General features: G+C 43.9%; 1 protein-coding gene across 29 annotated transcripts in view; it reads left to right on the top strand.

Moving 5' to 3' along the window:
* Positions 1–8,591, top strand: part of LOC103561329 (USP6 N-terminal-like protein) — a 30,054-nt gene that overhangs the window by 4,887 nt on the left and 16,576 nt on the right. For 5 of the 29 annotated variants that reach the window (XR_011524257.1, XR_011524255.1, XR_011524256.1 and 2 more), the window contains exon 1: positions 5,368–5,758. The exons of 20 other annotated variants lie outside the window; for them this stretch is intronic. The gene's annotated coding sequence lies outside the window, so the exon portion shown is untranslated. Of the gene's footprint in view, positions 1–160; positions 319–5,367; positions 5,759–8,591 lie in introns of those variants that run through there. 4 more of the 29 variants (XM_070565960.1, XM_070565966.1, XM_070565967.1 and 1 more) reach the window with 4 other exon arrangements.

The raw sequence follows: 8,591 nt of genomic DNA, 5'->3' as shown, positions 1-8,591 counted from the left end.
GTGGCCTAGTGGCGGGGCGGGGCCCCGGATGGAGCTGGCGCGGGCTCTTGGTGGCCGACTGGCTGTTCACCGTGCTCCCACGTGGAGCAGTGGGCCCGGCTGGGCTGGGAAGCATGGGCGGGGCGCGCGCCGTGGGCGGGCGTCGGACGCTGGGCGCCGTGAGGACGTGAGCTCGCCTGGTCGTGACATTAACGTGGCTGCCGGGGAGGCTCGGTTCAGTGACTTCGAGCAAAATCTGGGTTCCGAGATTCTGCATAGCAGTCCTTGCCTAGCACCGACCTGGTCGTAGAGCTGGAGCGTGTACATAGCCATGATGTTGTAAGAAAGAAGCTGTCCGCGCTATTCATTAAGGCACCGTTTGTAGTTATGGGTAGTGCTTCATTCGTCTGACACTGTGAGGGGCCGGAAATAATTCAGCGGCTCACCTAAGTGCATTCATTCTATGAATATTTATCAATAGCTCCTTTGTGCTGGGCCGTGTTGTACGTGCTGGGGATTCAACACTGAGCAAAACAGACAGAAATCCCTGATGGGGGGAACATGGGAAGGGGAGGTCAGGCCTAGGAGGGTTACCTGATGAGGGGCCCGGCCTGGTGTCCACGGACTGAAAAGTGGTGCTCGGGGAAAGACATAAAATTGAAAGCTGGGAGTTTTACTGAAGAGAGGAAGACTGGTCTGGAAGTAGCAGTAAGGAGTGAGGAGGCCAGCTACCGTTCTCCACGGGAGAAACCAGCCACACTTGAGAGGGCCTTTAGGGGAAGCCCTGTTCCCAGGAGTGTCAGTTCCTGCTGGAGCAAAAGGGATGGGAGGATGTTCAAGAAAAAACGGACTTTTCCTGAAGGTTTATTTCTTTATTTAAGTGCCAAAATTTCATTTTAACAATTTTGATAGAAGTTGATTTTTTAATTATACTATTCACTTTCCTGTTCTCTAGCTGTAGTGTACTGACCTTGAGTAACTTTTCTAAAACTGATTTTTCTTTTCTTCCTGAGAAAGATTGGCCCTGAGCCAACATCTGTTGCCAGTCTTGCTCCTTTTGCTTGGGGAAGATTAGCCCTGAGACAACATCTGTGCCAATCTTCATCTATTTTGCATGCAGGACACTGCCACAGCATGGCTTGATGAGTGGTGTGTAGGTCCTCGCCCAGGATCCAAATCCATGAACGCTGGGCCACTGATGCAGAGCATGTGAACTTAACCACTACACCACTGGGCCAGCCCTCTAAAACTAATTTCAACAGCCGGTTTGGGAGAGCCTTCTGTGGGCCAGCACCACAGCAGGTGCCCTGGAGGAGGAAGGGGTAGGCCTGCTGCCTGGAGCTGCATGTGGGGCAACCCTCAAGGTGGTAGGTGGTCACGGATGCTCTAAAGGTAGTACCAGGCTGGGTTGTGAGAAGAGGCAGAAGTAGTCATGAGCAATGCCTTTGATTCCTTTGCTGAAATACAGTGATGCTCATGTGATATCTTAGGAGTATGTGTTGGTGCCAGATAGACCTAGTCTTGTTATCTCTTGTTTTAGTTTATTTCTTTGTTTAATGGGAAACAACAGTCAAGGCTTGTTGGAATCTGAGCATGGGTTTGAGATGTTCTCACATGAATAAACATTATGAACTTTGTTGCGTAAAGGTTGCGACTTATATTTTGGGTGCTTATTCAACAAACATGTTGTGGGCTAGTCCCCAGTTCTCAGAATTGACATTTTTGCAGATGAGGTTTGCAAATAAGGAGACTGCCCGGCAGAGTTGTTCCTTCCCATTTTATTAAACCGCTCTTCTGATTGTCTTTAAGGGAGGTGGCTGAGAACCAGGAAGATGCAGGGCCTGGAACCAGCTGACCTGGTGTGACTCTCGCCCTGTGGTGATCAGGGGCCCATCCCTCAAACCTCTAAGCTTGGTCATTTTCATCTGTATACCAGGCCCACCAAGTACCTTATGCCGGTGGTGAAGATTCAGGGTGTGATACAGGTGAATGCTCGGTGCACCTGGGCCCTAAGTTTGTGTGGAGTGTACACTGCAACAAGTAGGCACTTTTGGTTTAGAATCTGGCTGTGAGGTTTCGAGTGCATCGCAGGTCACTGGAAGACCTCTGCTGGCCTGCCTCTTGGACTGGCTCCCTTCCCTACCATAAGAGTGACATTTTAGGAAAGCTGCTAAAATGTTCTCCTTTCATTTCATTCTTTTCTATGCCATAACCTCTTAGATTTGTTTCTTGCAACTCTCGTAAGGGTGAAGAAGACAATTCAGAATAAATGTTTGGCCCTGAAGCTGTTTGGGCCGCTTCGTGACACCCTGTGGAGATATGAGGACTTGGCTGCTGTGAGGAGCAGTGAGAAAATGTGGGGGAAGGTGCTCGTCAACTTTGAGACACTCCACGAAGCCAAGCACACAGGTCTCTACCATCCATGTGGCCGTACCCCTCCCAGACGGGACGCTGGCCACAGAGGGGGCCACATGGGATTCACTGGAAGTTGTGTCTTTATTTTTTTTAACTTACCTGATTCACCCAGTTATGTCCTTATCTTTGTTTTTAGACTGACCCAGTTCACCAGATGTGGGATTTGGAGTGTACAGAAGTCCTCCCGCCCCCACTTCTTTATTGCCCTCCTCCCAGACATGACACTCTTGCCTACCTCTGGAAGGTCGTGGCATGCTGGTCTGTGCTTTGTCTTCCTGATCCAGTCCCAACAGCCACCTAATAGGAGGGAATTCCTTGCCCCTTCCCACCTGCCCCCTCCCTTGTTCCTCCGGCCCCACCTGACCACACGTTTCCTGAAATAGAGAGCCTTTGGATGGTTTTGCCTTTTCCTTAGTACCTGTCACAGTGTCCCAACATAGAGGGTCTCACTAGACAGGAATACAGTGAGGGGCTGAGGAGAGAGACCCCAGCCCGTGTTTGTGAGATGCTGTCCCACAGAGCCGCTGGTGCTGCAGGGCGACCAGTCAGACATGGGAGGGATGCCTCCCACGGTGTCTTCAGGTTGGAGTCCCTGTCCTGCTCTAGTTTTGTAAACATATTTCTTTTAAAAAACAAACTTTTTATTGAAATTTAAGATACATACAGAAAAGTGCACATAGTGTAAGCTTAGAGCCTTAGGGTCCTCACAGACAACGCCCAGGTGAAATGGAAAACATTGAGGATGTAGTAGCAAGTGTTTGGGACTTAAGCTTGATCAGTGGCTGCCCTGGGCTCATATGTGAGTGGTTATGTAGTTGATAGTTTTTTTAACTGACACTGGAGATTTCTAGCTGAGTGTTGTCCCTCTGATTCATGGGTGAGTCCGCCACTTGGCGGGAGGAAATTCACAATGTGGCAGGTGTGGGGAGACCTTTGTATACCCTCCTGGGCTCCTCCTGACAACTGAGAAGTTCTTGGCTTGACGTTGTTGATTTCAGCCAGACAGTAAGCACGCAGGCCAGTCAAGGAGGCGGCGCACGCTTCGGGAGTCCTGAGTCCATGGTGGTCTCCACCCAGCCATTCTCTTCTTCCTGCATGGAGGCACTGCAAAAATTAGACATTCCTTCGAGGGCCTCAGGTCAGACACTGAGTTAGCCTATGGGAATGAAGTGGTATTCAAAACAGCAGCCCATCCACAGGAGCTGGAGGCAGTGGCTGTGCACAGCTGTGCAGTGTGGGCACTGGTGGCCTTGGTCAGTCATCTTGATGAGGCCAGCGAGTCAGCTCTATATAGGAGCTACTTGAGTTCACGGGGCATGGGGGAAGGCATGTGCAAAGGCATAGAGGTTTAAAATAATTGCTCTTCAGACCTCTAATTCCATAGACTCATTTTCCCTGTTTTGAGCTGTGGAATTATATTGTATGTTCTCTTTTTTTGCTGAGCACTATGTGAGAGGGACAGTGGTCCACTCCCTGTCGGTGCTGTGTTCCTCCTACTGCCCAGATATACAGGCCTTCTCTCCTCCTTCCGTCCTGATGCTCAGCTAGGCACTTCCAGGTCCCCGCTGTCACCCACAGTGCCACTGTGAACATGGCATATGTGTCCTTTGCTGGACTATGCAGGCCTTTCTGTTGGGTGTGTCCCTGGGGTGGAATTGCTGCGTCATAGAGTGTGCATTCAGCTCTAGTAGTTTGGGTACCAAGGTTGTGGTGGCTTCATAGTTGTGAAGTGTTTCCCCATTTTCTGTCTTTTGGAAGAGTTTGTAATATTGGTGCCAATTATTCCTTAAGCGTTTGGTAGAGTCCACTAATGAACTCTTTGTTTTCTTTGTAGAAAGTTTTTACCTCCTGTATTCTATTTCTTTTGTAGTTCTAGAACTGTTCAGACTTTTCTATTTTGTAAGTTGTGTTTTTCTAGATGTTTGTCAGTTTGCACTATATTTTCAAAGTTTTGGCATAAAGTTTTGCATGATATCCTGTTTCTTTTTTAGTGTCCATAGGATCTGTAGTGATTTCTCCTTTTCCATTCCTGATGTTAGTTATTTATAGCCTCTCTCTTTTTTTTCTTCAACAACCCTATCAATTTTATTAGTCTTTGCAAAGAACTGTTGGCTTCATTGATCCTCAATACTGTATTTTTTTTTCTCTTTCACTAGTTTCTGTTCTTTATTTTGTATTTTCTTCTAATTTAAGGGGGCTTAACTTCTTCTTACTGTCAGCTCTTGAGTTGCATGCGTAGATCACTGATTTTTTCCTGTTCCCATGTATACATCTAAGATGAGAAAAATGCCTTTTCAGCTGCTTCCTACAAGTTTAGATTTGTGATTTTTTTCTTTAACATTAAGTTCAAAATATTTTCTAATTTCTATTGTGATCCCTGCTTTGACCAATGGACTATTTAGTTTTTAATCCTTTTTAATAGGCATTTAAAAAAAATTAGTTTCTAGCTTAAACCCACTGTGCTCAAGGGACAGACTCTCTGTGATTTCAGACCTTCAACGTTTGTTGAGACTTGCTCTTTGGTCCTGCATGTGGCTGATTTTGGTGAAGACTTTTTGTGCTTGAAAACCATGTTTATTCTCACTGGGGCAGTGTCATACAAATGTCATACAATGTAATAAAAATGTCAGTCAGGTCAGGTTTGTTTTTCTTGTGAACATTAATAAAGGAAACGTCGAGTAAAATTGGAGTTGGGAAGGTCTGGAGAGGGAGTTCTCGGCCCTACCACGCATCCTTGGTCGCTGACCAGGAGGAGCCGTGCCTGGCATCTCAGACAGGAAGTTAGCTACCACTTTGCTGCCCCAGGAGGGGGAAGGAAGAATTTCTTCTTGCCCAGTGACAAGCTCAGCCAGTGGAAAACGCTGCAGCTCAGCCAGTGAGGAGCTGTCACCCTGCTCAATTCTTACTCCCCCCAATGAGCTTTCATTTAGAACAGCCCCTCCCAACTCCCCTTTCTCCCTGTAAAAGAACCCCGCCTTTGTTCTCTGGACGTTGCCTATGGTTTTTGCCATGGCTTGCTTCTCCTGAATTGCAATTCCTCTGGCTATTCTCAAATAACCTCATTTTGCTGGTAAGGTAACTGGCTGTTTTATTTAAAGTTGATGTTAAGTGGTGTTGGAAGTGGGATCTGAAGGAGGCAACCCCCGAGAGACAGCGACCCCAGAAGCGAGTGCGAGACTGGCACTGAGGCCCCGTGCTCATTGCGTCTGCGAGCTGCTGACTGTGAGTTCCAGCTTGGTCAGTCTCCTCAGAGTCCCAGCTCCGCTCTGCGTGTGTTTTGAGCACTCCAACTTTATCTGGGATTGTGAAAGGCTCTGTCCTTTCTGGTTCAAGGCTTCGTCCTTGGCATCATGCTTCCTCCTTGGTACGTACTCAGTTATTTTCCTTTTGGTAGTGCACTGAAAGGCTAGGTTCCTTTTGGAATCAGGCTAGCTGGGAATTTTCTTTTGGTCTTGGAAAATTTTGAGAAGTAGGATCCCAGTCATCTGAATGCTCTAAGGGCAGCCCTCCTTTAGAGTCCCTGGGCTGTTTTGTGTTTAAAAACTGTATTCCCTCTGCATGTGCATTTTTGACTAAATGAACTGATTTAACAGACTGATTTAGAACACCATTGGCCATTAAGGGGAACTTTTGATCTCCCCAAACTTGCTTTTCTCAGGACTAAATCAGAAAGCCATGGCTCTAAAATAAAACAGACTGAATGGTATGCCTGTTTTAATTGGCATCTAAAGGCTTCCAGAGATATTTAAGACTCCAAAATTGCCTCTTTGCAGAACACAAGTTTTAAATTACCTGAGGTGAACAAACAGTTGAAAGAAGGCAAAATGACTTCTGAGACCTCTTTTTTCCCCTCCCGCTTCTTCTTTGTCTCTGGATGTGTGGTGGCCATCATGTGCTCAGGCCCCACCCCCGGCACTATCTTCCTCTCTTCCCTTCCGCAAAAACCTGCCCCTTTAAAATAAGACTCTCTGAGGATTCAAATGCTAAACCCCTGATTGCTATCTCTAAATTAACTGGAGAAAATAAACAACTATAAGGAAAATTTAAATAGAAATTACCCTAGACTTTTGATAATAGACAAATAAATCCCAAAACTCCTAGGAGAAAATTTGCCTTCTTTTTCTGTCTGTGTGCTGATGCTTCTTGGTGAGTTACCCATCCTGCTCAAAAGGGAGAAATAATTCTAGAATTTGACAGCATTCAAATAAAAATCTTTAGGGGAAAAAACCCGACTGTCTCAGCAGGTAATCTTAACTTAATCTGTATGCCAGAAACTCAGTTTGGATCCAACTATTCTTTTGAGTTTTATGTTATTTTACCTGAGACATAGCTAAAGTTTTCTAATAAAAGCTGTGAGATCTCTGTGGCTATCTGCATGCTATGTATGTCTATGTGCATATGCTATAGATAGGTTGTGTATCACCTCTGGATGGTATTGCCAAAATTAATTTGTAAAAGAGCTTTATTTAATTGCCTTAAAGGAAGTCAAGCATTCATATGAATTGGGTATTCACAAAACTCTCCAAAATATAATAAACTAACTCAAACGTGTTTCAAGTTCAGATGATCTGGGATAATCTTTGGTAAATAAAGCTAATTTAACCTTGGTTTAATTAAAACAGGTATGTCTTCAAGAGTTACCATCGTGTACTTGAAAACAGCTTCCCCAAATCTTTTTGGTAACTTGAAACTTTAGAGTTTTGCTAAGTTAAACTACATGATGGGCAGTAGTTAAACATCTAGATCATTTCCAAATAAGATAAAACAGTGAAATATTATTAAAAATAGGTCTGTCTGCTTTTGGCTTCTAATTGCAGGAAAACTAAAGATGTTTGGGCCTGTTGGCAAACATGTTTTGTGCCACATGGGAAATTTTACCATGAGAAAAATGTACTTCTAGGAATTATGAAATATATTTATAAATTTTCTAGTAACAGACTATTCACAATTGTTTGAAGCTACTAGAAATAACAAGAGACGACTCTGTAAGAAGGAAAGTAGGATGTATGTTTTTGCTAAGAAAAGGTATGAGGAATGGAAATGTATTTTTGTTGAGAGAAAACAAAGGACAAAATCTGAATGTTTCTTTAAAAAGTTGTAGGTTTGTGGAAAGGAATCTTGGGGAAGGAATTGTATGCATGGTTAGGATTGGCTACATTGAAAGTAACCTGATACAAAGTTAAAATTCATCTTTCTTTTTTATTAAAAGGACAAAGTTTTCTTGGGCTATTGGCCTACTTTTGATAAGATTTTGAAAGCTTTTTTACCTTTTAAATAATATGCCTAGAAAACAGAGATTTTGTGTTTTATTAAGAGAATTTCCTGTTTTTTTTTATCAAGTTTTTAATTACTTAGGAAAACAACTTCTTCTTAATATTAAAAGAGCTCAGTTTGGCTTACAACTATTTAACCTTTTGTATTTGCCTTTGAAATCTTTCATTTAACTTGGGTCAAATAGATATAACGTTATCACTTGTAATTCTAGTTACTATCTAAAAGCGTATGCCACAAAAATACCCAGATTTCCTTGTCAAGTGCATTTACCCATTGCCTTTTTAAAATAGTCTTTTGTTGGGGCTGGCCCTGTGGCTGAGTGGTTAAGTTTGCGTGCTCCACTTTGGTGGCCCGAGGTTTGCAAGTTCGGATCCTGGGCGCGGACCTACGTACTGCTCATCAATCCACACTGAGACAGTGTCCCACATACAAAATAGAGGAAGATGGGCACAGATATTAGCTCAGCAACAAGCTTCCTCACACAAAAAAAAGGAAAAAAAAGTCTTTTGCCATTTACAGACAGTTACTGTTTTCCTCTGATACTTTTACAGATGTTTCATCTTCAAAGAGATTCACGGGAAAGTCTTTAATAAGTACTCTGGAATACAGGTTTTGATAACTTTAAGATCATAACACTGAACTGTGTGGAAATTTCTGGAACTCGAGTGGAGGGCTGATTGCTGTAACGTTTTGTTTTCCAGATGTAAAGGACCCCTTTTTCCTCCCCTTTAGGCTATGTGTAACTTACAGCAATTTGGCAAAGTGTATCTTTGCAACAGAGGTTGAAACATTTATCTTTTTCTCCCTACCTGATCCTTCCAGCACTTGGACACTCTTAAGTATTCTTTTCATGACAAATATATATTTGCATAAAATCATTGAGAATCTGTTCTCCTTATCACAGGACACAATTGGAAGTATTG

The sequence above is a fragment of the Equus przewalskii genome, chromosome 11 (genome assembly GCF_037783145.1).
Source record: "Equus przewalskii isolate Varuska chromosome 11, EquPr2, whole genome shotgun sequence".
Taxonomy (NCBI): Eukaryota; Metazoa; Chordata; class Mammalia; order Perissodactyla; family Equidae; genus Equus; species Equus przewalskii.
This window is presented reverse-complemented; position numbering and strand designations above follow the sequence as displayed.